General features: G+C 47.9%; 1 protein-coding gene across 4 annotated transcripts in view; it reads left to right on the top strand.

Moving 5' to 3' along the window:
• The window catches only part of MALT1 (MALT1 paracaspase), a 99450-nt gene that overhangs the window by 10726 nt on the left and 76581 nt on the right, over positions 1-12143 (top strand). The window lies entirely within an intron of this gene.

Genomic DNA, 12143 nt, shown 5'->3' on the forward strand with positions numbered 1-12143 from the left:
CTAATATATTTTATTCTATTGATCTAAAGTGACGTTTAAAAGCAATTTTCTGAACTACAAGAAAAGTAGAATTAAAGATTTGTTTTTAAGTTTTGTTGTAAGGCGGTTACGTTTAATTAAGAAAATAAGTGTGTTGACAATAGGCATTGAACAACAGTACAAATCAGATTAAAGCAGCTACATCAGGAGTGGCCAACTTCAGTCCTCAAGGGCCACCAACAGGTCAGGTTTAAAGGATATCCCTGCTTCAGGACAGGTGGCTCAATCAGTGGCCCAGTAAAGACTGAGCCACTGATAGAGACACCTGTGCTGAAGCAGGGATATTCTTAAAATACGACCTGCTGGTGGCCCTTGAGGACTGGAGTTGCCCACCACTGAGCTACATGCTTCTCTGATCAACAGCTGGATATATAAGGTTGCCAGACCTCCCTTATATACAGGATTGTCCCTTTTACTGTATATCATTGACTTGTCCTGTTGTCCCGGAAAGGACTGTCGAGACGCATAAATGACTCATACTTTAGCGCCTTTACATGACATGCCTGAACTTAAAAATGACTGTACAGTAATTAAATCAGTCATAAAAACGTAGGATCTCTACTTGAGTGTAATAGTTACCTTTGCCGTAGATGTTGCCTAGCTAAATGATTAAAATAATAAAGTTAGGACTCACCCTGGTCATCTCCTAATACCATGACACCCACCCTTTATAGGTGTTACCTTTTCAGTGCGTGTCTTTCCCCGCTCGGCCCAGCGCAGCGATGATAAAAAAAAACAGAGAATATAGAGGTCAAGCGGGAGATGCCATTCAGCTCGTAGCGTTGGCAAATCATTCATCGCTCATTATGACGTCACACTTTCAAGCTGGATTATAAAAACTTAAATGTAGCAACCCTATGGATATATCAATCTCATGGTGAGATTACAGCTGTAACTGTCTTATATACAATAAACGTGCTGCAATGACATATCACACACAGCCGAGTCTGACATATCATTCACTGTAAGTGTTCCCCGGGAGTGCGTTATTTATTTATTTCTCTTTAATAAAGGTCTGCTATTTATCCCGACACTGTTATGTTGCCCAAAACATTTTGATACAATAGCAAGGACACATACAAACCATTTAGGTTCATTTCCTTATCTTAGAGCAAACTTGGCATGTAATTGATGGACATGAGTCACTCATTCCACACATTTCCTTTTACATTAGCCTAATTATTTAGTATCTCAGCTGCCTTTATTTGTTTCTTTAGAATATATAATATGAGAAATGTGGTTATTTTCTCCAGGATTCACATTTTTATGTGGGTTCTTTATTTCGCATATGTTATTGTGTACGGATTTTCTCTGTGGACCTGGTATGCAAGAAATGGGATTTTCAGCTACCCGTACCCCAGCTTCTCCCGCTTTCTGTGATCAGGAAAAGTGGGCCTACAATGTTAGTTTATTATACACTAGCTGATATACCCGGCGTTGCCCGGGCGTGGAAGGGCCCACCCCCCACACACACACTCAATCCCCCCCCCCCACACACACACACTCAATTCCCCCCACCCCCTCCCACACACACACACTCAATCCCCCCCACCCCCCACACACACACTCAATCCCCCCACACACACACTCAATCAAGAAGGAGTTCCTCACCAGGACAATCTCCCTGCGGAAGCATAGACCCTGATGAGGTGGAGGCGCTGCACATGATGTAAGTTGAACTCGCACCCACTACCTCAGCTGCCTGTTCTGATGACATCCCCTAACACCATCCAGCAGGAGACTCAGGAGCCCTGTTGCCTGCAGGTGCACCACCAAACACGCACGTAATGGGGGTTGGTTATTAAAGTACCCGGGCCAATGTGAGATTTGGGGGGGGAAAACCCATTACAATTGGAGGCGCTGCTGAGATACCTGTCAACAGGACAGGCTTTTGCTAGGCACACGCTAGGAAACAGGGAAAGTGTATGCTGCCACTTTGTGCTGTGTGGGGATGGAACCGCAGGGATACCCTGGGAACCTGAGAGGAGTTAGTGGGTCTGGAGAGGGGCTATAGCTGTCCGAGTCACCTTGAGGTCGCGCTAGGGGTATGACGCCAGAAGGGAGAGCTTGTTAACTAGGTCAGGTGTCCTGGAGAGGGTCTCCACTAGGCTGACAAAGAGAGGTAGACGCCCAAGTACTGCATGGAAGCCCCAGAGTACTCTAGCCATTCCAGATCACTTACCGAAGGGAGCACAGACTGGGAGGAAGGAGATACAGTAGACACTGAGAGAGTGAGCCTAGCCTGAGGTAGTGCAAACACGAGTTGGACATATGTTAGGTACACGAGGTGGTGCACAAGGCATGTTTATTGTACGGATGTGGTAGCTGCCCCGCAGAGCGGAGCTCCATGTACAATAATCCAGTATACCGTGAGCAAGAAGTGACCGTCAGAATGGAGGATCTGCAAAGAGCAGAAGGTCCAGGATGTCGGGGCGAGGAAGGAGAACAAGCTACAGGAGAGACTCTTGTGTGTTTGCTATAGAATGGCGTGAAAGCCGTGGCTGCGCCGTGTTTGTCATGCCTATGTTCTCGGGATGATACCCCTGAGAATAGTGAGGACGACAGCCTTGCGAGATGGGAGGAACGAAATGGACTTTGTTACACACCAATTAACAAACAGCCAGACGCTACCTCAAATACAAAGAAGGACAGTGCTTACCAAAATGGCGGTTCCCGCGTTCCCGGGACACCGCGTGGGCCAGCTGCAGAAAGTCTTGCAACTCTGCGATTTGCAAATTGTTGGCCCGGATTGGCGGCAACGAGGAAACTCCACCAAGTTGGGGAGTTTGGCGCGAAAGCTGGAGCCGCGCCCTCATGGACTATGACTCACTCCGCCCCTGTGCTTGGTCAGCCTACAAAGCGGCGAGACTTCCCCCTAGTTTCAACCAGGGGGAGTGGTCTAAAGTTCCACCGGATGTCGATGGAGGAAGTGGGGGGAAGGACAGATCAACCATCCTCTGCACTTCAGTTGCGAAGAGCCATTGATCAATACAGACCGCTAGGACGAGTGCTTCCTTTGGTGACCATGGCTGAGCAAGCGGAGAAAGTGGAGCAGAGTCCCTTGATCTCAACCCACCCCTACTCGGTCCCAGGAGGCTTCCTGATTATCCGAGTAGAAGGGTGTGGAGACAGTGGTCTGTCTCTGCCTGCAGTGCAGACTGCCTGGCGGAGCTGTGGGCAGTGAGGCTCGATGCCCTCATTGTGGATTACAATATATGTGGCCCATGACCACCTTTGTGCCGGTACAAGCCGAGGGGATGAGAAATCCTACCCCGACATCGGCAGCGGATCTTCCGGGTGCACTGTGGAATGTGAGTGCAGGTCCCGCGGAGCAGGAGTCGAGCCGACTTCTCAAGATGGAGAAAGCCGACCATCGGAGAGGTGACCGGAAAGGAGCCCACAGACGGTCCCCTACCGGAATACCCCGACCGAACTGCAAATTAGAGTCCTCGGATGAGGAGTGTGCCAGATTGGCCGAGACACAGGACTTGTTGGCGGAGTACCATACTACTGGTATTCCGTGGCGAGATGCTATACCTCGTGGTGTGGAGACACGGAGTAGAGTGTCCCCAGTGCTGCGACAACCCGATCACCGGAGTCCCACTGCCGTGGTGACTAGCGGGTCGGAAGGAGGTCGATCCACCCCGACGTTGCGGAGCAGTAGGCTAACTCCGTGCTTACCGCAGATCCCGGGGTGGAGGCGAACGAAGAGCGGATCCAGGGTCAGGCTGGACCACGCAGCAGAAGGACGTTGCCGGATATCCTCGTGGAGGAAGAGGTCTCGCTTGGGGACCCAACCCAAGATGGCGTCGCAGCACGTGCGGATCCAGAGACAGTTCCGGACGACCTGAGCGGTGTCGAGTGGGAGGCGATTGCGCCTCTACGGTCGAGCAATGGGAGTCGATCCCCTACGGACAGACGGAGTGGGCGTTCGAACCGGAGAACGAGGGGATCCACTACCGAAGGACAGAGCGAACATTGTGGCGAACGTGAGTCCGGTGTTGTGGAGGAGCAGGCCGTGACCCTGCCGGACCCTACCATCCAGCCCCGTCCCCCAACCCAATCCATTCCCAAAGTTAGCCCCAAGGCCCTAGTTCAAACCCCTGTCCCTGTCACCTGTTCCTTTGGATCTACCTCTAGTCTGGGTATGTCAGGGGATTCCCGGGGTCCTATCACAGAACGGACTGGAAGCCTGGACTGGGGAACTTCAGATGATGGATCGGAGGGTGGAGGGAGGATTTCCCGACGAGGGTCGATAATTAGTGAAAGCAATAGTGCGCTGAGCATTGCGGGCAGACACTGGTCTCAGCGTAAGGAAAGGGTTGCGCGATCTGAGGGTACTTCAGGGGTATCCTCGGGCAGGCCTGATGATGAGGAGGAGCCACTAGAACCTAACTCCGAGGAGGTACGGGAGACTAGGTGGTGGGCACCATTATATGAGGGATATGTCACCTGGATCGACCGCATCCGTTTTATTCTAGAAAGGGATGGGGTGGTTGACCATTGGTGGGCCCCTGGGGATTTTGACGATGCGGCCTATCTCAAGGAGCTACGAGTACGGTGGGACCGAATAAAAGTAGGTCTTATTACCCCAAAGGGATATGAAGGGTTAGATGATCCGGTGGAGTTAGATGAGCCACTGTCATGGGTGTTGCCAGGAAGGGCTGGGCAAACTAAGTTGACCCGAGCTTGCCGAGCTGAATGGGCTATTGCAGCCAAATATAAAAGGTCACACGGGCTGGAATACCCATATGTCCCCGAACCTCTGATGAGGGAAATAGAGGACAATAGAGAAAGGTGGCTTCGTAATGATATTGAGTACTATATCGTTAATAAGGGAGGAGCCATTACGGGAGTCCAGGCTGAGCAGAGGGTCTCCCAACTCATGCGGGTCTGGAAGATAGGGCGCAATGTGTATATGCACAAGGTGGTGTACTGCAATGAGAGAGGATTGCCACGAGAGTTTAGTGTCACTGTCCATGATGCAGCGGGGTGGGAGGTGAAGAAACCAGACCCTCGGCACTACTATTAGGTCCGTTAACGAGTGGTCTGCCTTTTCCTTTGCTGCTTACTGCTGGTCAGTGAGCGGATGTTCTGTCATTATTATGTGAATGTGACAAAGTTTAAACGCTAAGTTTGTGTGTTCTTTTTCAGTGTTTCCTGGAGCAAGGTACACCAAATTTAGGCCCAGCCGGGACGGTGGGGATTCACCAGGGGGAGTATATAGCCATGCATAATAATGGTATATTGCTTTCCTCTCTGTTGGCAGTAAGTCCTGGTAAGAACAGGTATGCCAGCAGTAGTTATGGAGGTTTTCCCTCATCCAATGGTGATGTGCCCTATGTATGGAGGGGAGTGGCTGTATGCTCTGAGTCTCTGGATAGTGACATCAGGGATGCACCTGCCTCCTGAAGTATATAAGGCACAACACAGTTAGTTACAGTGTGTTCGAGCAGCTGTGGAAAGCTGTTGGGAAGTTGTATTGTCCTGCATAAGGGATTGTAGGAACACTTTGTGACCCTAGTGACATAACTAGAGGTCCAGGTTGACCAATCAGCCTGTCTAAGCCACTCTGTGTCCAGGGACCTGGCGCAGAGAGGATCTCCCTAGGAGAAGAGGGAATCCCACTTCAATTCGGGAGGGCGTACCTGGCGAAAGGACAGCACGGAGAGATGTGCGGCTAGAGCCGGCAGCTGCATGGGGCAGTCTGCTACATCACCGTCTACAATAAAGATGACCTTGTTAACGATACCCCCACTGTGTGAGTGTGAAGTTACTCCGCAGTGGATGGCACCACCAAGAAGGAGTTCCTCACCAGGACAATCTCCCTGCGGAAGCATAGACCCTGATGAGGTGGAGGCGCTGCACATGATGTAAGTTGAACTCGCACCCACTACCTCAGCTGCCTGTTCTGATGACATCCCCTAACATCATCCAGCGGGAGACTCAGGAGCCCTGTTGCCTGCAGGTGCACCACCAAACACACACGTAATGGGGGTTGGTTATTAAAGTACCCGGGCCAATGTGAGATTGGGGGGGGGGAAAACCCGTTACATATGTAACACCCCCCCCACCGTGTGTGTGTGTGTGTGTGTGTGTGTGTGTGTGTGTGTGTGTGTGTGTGTGTGTGTGTGTGTGTCGTCACTCCGCCTCAGGCCAATGAGAGGTGTGCGGGGGCGGGCGGCCCAAGGGACCAATGAGATTTCCCCTAGGGACACCGGACATCCAGACAGGCATACAGTGCTTTCACTAATATAGTATATAAGATATGGTATTTAGAGCGGCAATCCAAGCTGAACGTTTTTCTTTTCCTTTTGATTTCTCCGGAGCTGAACCCCATTAATTTCAGCTCTGGGGACCCCCTGTTTCCGCAGATACTTGCCTCCATGGGGGGTGCTGGTAGCTGCTGCGTCTTGCTAGTTGGGGTTCACGTAATGGGTGCTTTTCAAAGCTCCCGTACCCTGTGGGCCAATATGAAGCTGTGATGTCATCCGGTGCGGCTTCCTATTCGAATACGAGCTTTAAACTTGCGGGAGATACTGGCACCCACCCCTTCGGAGGTAGGTATCTCCGGAAGCAGAGACCCGCTGCTTCAAACCTATGTAAAAAAATGAAAAATTCCTGCTTGGATTGCTCCGTTCCAGAGGCAGTGGTGCTTGCATTTGCTACAACCCGGATAACGACCTACTGTATGGTTGTAAGACTGATATCTTGTAACGTGCTGTTCATTGTTGGTGTTTCATTCTTTTAGTAAACATCTCACTGCAACAAAGTCCCTTATGTCTAAAAATAAGGGGAGGATTTGGTAACCGTGGTCACAGCACTCCACACAACCAACGCTTGGAAAAATTCAAAAAACTTTATTAAGCTCCACAGTGAGCATACATAACACCACTCTGACGCGTTTCGTCTATAGAAAGACTTTTTCAAAGAGTGAAGATCCCCACACAGTACCGGATCTTATATAGGAGATGACGTATACAATAGATCAGATTACAATATAAATTGAAATGCGATGTGGCAGACATAGTATATACACAAAAGCCATACAAGACTTCTGCCACATCGCATTTCAATTTATATTGTAATCTGATCTGAATATGGTATGCTTTGTGTATATGGATATATGCTATTGTTTATAAATCCATCAGGAGACGATTGATCCACATCATCCGATTCTAATATGATACATTATGTAATTCGTGTTGTTCTATTAATTATATATTATGTGATTATATACTATGTGAGCATTACAGTGTCTTTGTTTTTAATCCCAAATTTTTTATTGGTAATAGGTGTTTATGTATGTCTATTATGTTTTATATATGTGGGTAATATGTATTTGGTCCCTTTACTAGGATGACGTCCAAATCTGACTTTGTGTAAAGATATGGGAGGCCCTTGCCAATTAGGGAGGTGCCTATTGTATACGTCATCTCCTATATAAGATCCGGTACTGTGTGGGGATCTTCACTCTTTGAAAAAGTCTTTCTATAGACGAAACGCGTCAGAGTGGTGTTATGTATGCTCACTGTGGAGCTTAATAAAGTTTTTTGAATTTTTCCAAGCGTTGGTTGTGTGGAGTGCTGTGACCACGGTTACCAAATCCTCCCCTTCACACGTCATATCCGGATAGGAGCACGCCGACACCACGAGGAGCAGAGATGGCCACCGGAGCGTTCTTGTAGCTACAGTGCAGAACGGGTGTCGTGAGTACACAATAATACATGCAGTTATGTTTTAGGCAGATGTGAGGCTACTTGGCACCGCAATGTGATTTACTTTGGGGTCTTTTCTTTGAAGAGGCTCCACTGTATCTCTATGGATTGACCAGCCCACTGCCTGCATTATCACTGCTTTCCTTACTAATGACTGTATGGTTTATATATCAGTGGTGTCAGCTCCAAGCTTTATGGGACACATGCAGATTCAATAGTGCTGCGGTTTAGGAGACTCGGTACTCAACGGGTTAATACCCAAGTGTCTTTTGTCTAAAAATAAGGTCTGCCTATTGCTTAAAACCCTTGATTTTTTTCTCCTATCTGTTTACTTTGCTCTACAGCAGGAGCTTCCAAATCCAGTCCTCAAAGGCCACCAACAGGTTACTTTTTAAGGATATCCCTGCTTCAGCATAGGTGGCTCAATGAGTGTAAGTCGTTGACTGAGTCATTGATTGACCCACCTGTGCTGAAGCCTGGATATCCTTAAAAACTGACCTGTTGGTGGCCTTTGAGGACTGGGGTTGCCCACCGCTGGGTTAGATGTACTATATGCAAGCAGCAGCCCACAATATATTTTGCTTTATATTTCTTTGTGATTTGTAATTTTTGAACATACCCAGTGAACATATTTTCATTTGGTATCCCATTTGTGGGTTCGTTTCACAGTATACTGTATTAAACTATCAACAGGGACAAAAAGGCTCTATTATCAAGATAATCAATGATGTTTTGTTTTTGGCTAGCTAGAAGTGTTTTCTAATTGGCACTGTATACCAGGGGAGCGCAATCTTTTTCCCCTGCGAACCCCTGCCGGCTGTCCCTTCACCATGCGCCCCTCCCCCTCCTTACGTTAACTCAGATGTTCTGGCGTCATGACGTCGCGTTGGCGTCATCGGAAGACGTCTGAAACAAGGTAAGAGAGAGATATAGAGGCCTTCCCTACTTCCCCAGCATTTAATTGAAATGCTTCCGGGAAGCGCGCGGGGCCTCTGTAAACCCTGTGCCCCCGCAGAGAATCTCGCCCCCCGGTTTGCGCACCCCTACTGTGTACTGCTGCCTGCATTATTCCTGCTAATTTACAGGCCATTGTTGAACAACCTGGCTTGTAGCGTACAAAAAAAGTATAACCACAGGGAATAATACATAATTTAAACAGAAAAGTATGTCCAAAATCTGTATCAATTATGGATTATCGCCTGCATTTTAGTTAAATTACCGGTCAAATTGCATTTCCATTTGTATATAGATTGTAAAGCACAACACAAGGCATTGTCGGGTATGATTTCGGAGAGCAGAGCAGTGACCGGCAACTTTGCCTCCTTAGTGGCACTTTCTTTCATACATTAGACCGCCCAGCACCCCTAAGGCCAGGGAAGCCAACAGTTTTCCTGTGGCCCAGGAATTAATTTTTGACCCAGGCCCCTAAAGTTGGTAAGCCAGGGGGTTGGATTGGCTCCCCTAAAGTTGGGGAGTGTGGGGAAGGGGGTTGGTGCCCTAAAGTTGGTCAGGCAGGGAGGGCTGAGGCCCCTAAAGTTGATGAGAGGGAAGGGGAGGTAAGGAGGAGCAGAAGAGTGTAACCCTTTAACAGTGAGGAGGAGAATTGAGTGTGTGATACGGGATTTCATAGGAATCCAGGAGAGGGATTTCAGCAAGGGCGACGCTGAGACATATTTCGGAAATAGTAGAGTGATTCTGGCAGCAGCATTTAGGATAGATTGTAGGGGAGACAGGTGATAGGCAGGAAGGCCGGACAGCAGGAGGTTACAGTAGTCGAGACGGGAGAGAATGAGGGTCTGTGTCAGAGTTTTTTTGCAGTTGAGCAACAGAGGAAAGGGCGTCTTTGTAATATCACAGAGGAAAAAACTCTACAGGTTTTAGCTACCATTTGAATGTGAGAGGAGTTGAGTGTGACCCCTAGGCCGCGTGCTTGGGCTACTGGGTGAATGTGGAAGGAGGTAGTAGGGCCAGGTTTGGGAGGACGTACGAGGAGCTCTGTTTTTGCCATGTTAAGTTTAAGTCGGCGGAGGGGCATCCAGGATTATATAGCAGAGAGACATTCAGAAACTTTATTCTGTACAGCAGATGAAAGGTTAGGGGCTGAAAAGTATATTTGTGTGTCATCAGCATAGAGGTGATATTTGAACACAAGAGAGTCATTTGGTCACCTAGAGAAAGTGTGTAAAGAGAAAAGAGAGGTCCCAGGACAGAGCCCTTAAGATACCTCCACAGAGAGATTGATAGAAGAGAAGGAGGAGGTGTTGGCAAAAGAGAAAATGAAAGTACGATGGGAGAGGTAAGAGGAGATCCAGAATAGAGCTTTGTTACGAATACTAAGAGTATAGAGAATGTGAAGGAGAAGAGGGTGGTCCACAGTATCAAATTCTGCAGAGAGGACGAGAGCAGAGTGTAATGACCTCTGTCTTTGGCCGCAAGGAAGTCAATAGTTATTTTAGTGAGGGCTGTTTCAGTAGAGTGAGCAGTGCGGAAGCCAGATTGTAGAGGGTCACTTTACTCTCTTCTAAATCTGTCTAAGCATCTCTCCCGCTGAAATCCCTCTTCCTGGCTTCCTATCAAATCCCGTATTACACATACAATTCTCCTCACATTTAAGGCTTTACACTTTTCTGCCCCTCCTTACATTACAGCCCTAATTTCTTGCTATAAACCTACCTGACTCTTGCGTATTGCTCAAGGATGTCTTCCCTCTATCCCTTTGGTATCAAAAGCCCTCTCCCACCTTACACCTGTACACTCACTGCCCCACACCTCTTCAATGCCCTTCCCCTCAATATCCAACTGGCATCCTCTCTTTCCAACTCCAGGATCTTTCTTAAAACACACCTCTTTAAAGAAGCATATGGGTAGGGCTCGCTAGGATGTTTGTGGTGCTCGGTGCAGGGACAGGTGCGGGGCCTCAACTCTTACCTTCTCTGGTGGCATCTCCTCCTGCATGGTCCATTCATTATGTCTCTGCAACGTCAAATGATGTTGCAGAGCCCTGAGGCGTCACATTGTTATGGCAATGCGACACCACAGGGCGTCCGGTTGTCATATTAACGTGATGCTGCATGGTGTCATGACGTCCTATTGTCATGGCAATGCCGCCGGAGAAGGTAAGAGTTATAGAGGCCCCTCACCCGTACCCACCAATCAGTTTAATTGTCATGGCGGAGAGAGCGGGGCTCGGTGCACAGGCACGGACGGCACCACCATCACGCCAGCCCTGCATGTGGGTACCTCCGCTGGCTGATACTATACATCACATATGCACTGACCTTGACCCCTTGCAGACGCACTTACCAGAACACCCTCCTACTATCTCTGTAAATTCTCCCCACTTACCACTTAGAGTGTAAGCTCTTTTCCTGTTGTTTTTGTTTGAAGGGATTAATCCCATTGTTATAATATTATGTAACATGTATATAAAAGTGCTATGTACCTGGATGGCGCTATATAAATAAAGATACACACATATCCATAGTCCTCTTGGAAGAAAAGTACTCCCACATGTTTAAAGGCATACAGCAGCGGCAGCTCTTATTCGAGCAAAAGCCGCTGGCTGTATGTGGCTGGGAAGCGGGTAGCCGCGGCGCGTGGCGGCGCACTGTGACGTCACAGTCACAGGCGCGCCCGTCTTCCCCGTCTTCCCCGGCTTCCCCAGGCTTCCCCGACACCCCTGGAGATGAAATTAAGGTAAGCGGGGGTTCGGGGAAGCAGAGTGGCAGAGCAGATGGGGTACAGGGGTCCGGAAGGGTGTGTAAATTGCGCGCGATGGAGGAGGGGGGGTGAGTGGGGAAACGCGGCGGCGCGCGTGCATTACTGGCGGCAGCTGGGGCAGATCCCGGCATGCCGCCGGTATTTAGTGCAATAAGATATGTCGCTACTGTATTATCTATATAATGGTTTTCAGTGAAAAAGATCAGAAAGGTTCCCTTATTTTATGTACAGTATAGTTTCTGTAAACTGCAAATGTTAACGTACGTATGCTTTAAGTATGTATATTTCATTTACCAAGCACATGAAACACTTAAGTAAATTTAAATTAAACTCTGGGTTTGTTTTATACAGTTACATTAAGCGTTGTTAATCAGAGTAGTAACATAATTACAGTCTTTCATTCTTATTTCTACACTGTGTTTCATTCTGTGCTTGAACCTTTATATAAATAACTGATATAGATAACTAAAGTTGAGCACTTTCATTGTTGGTTTTTAAAATAATTTTGCCAAAAGTCGATTGGTTTTAGCTTTACATTCAAAAATATACCGGTATGTGAAAAGATATATATTTTTTTTAATGCTTTTTTACATTTGCTCAATCTTTATAAATAAATTATTCTGGGTAAAAAAGTGACAACTTTTTAATAATTGAATTAGAAGCAAA

This window comes from Ascaphus truei, chromosome 1, assembly GCF_040206685.1.
Source record: "Ascaphus truei isolate aAscTru1 chromosome 1, aAscTru1.hap1, whole genome shotgun sequence".
Classification (NCBI taxonomy): domain Eukaryota; kingdom Metazoa; phylum Chordata; class Amphibia; order Anura; family Ascaphidae; genus Ascaphus; species Ascaphus truei.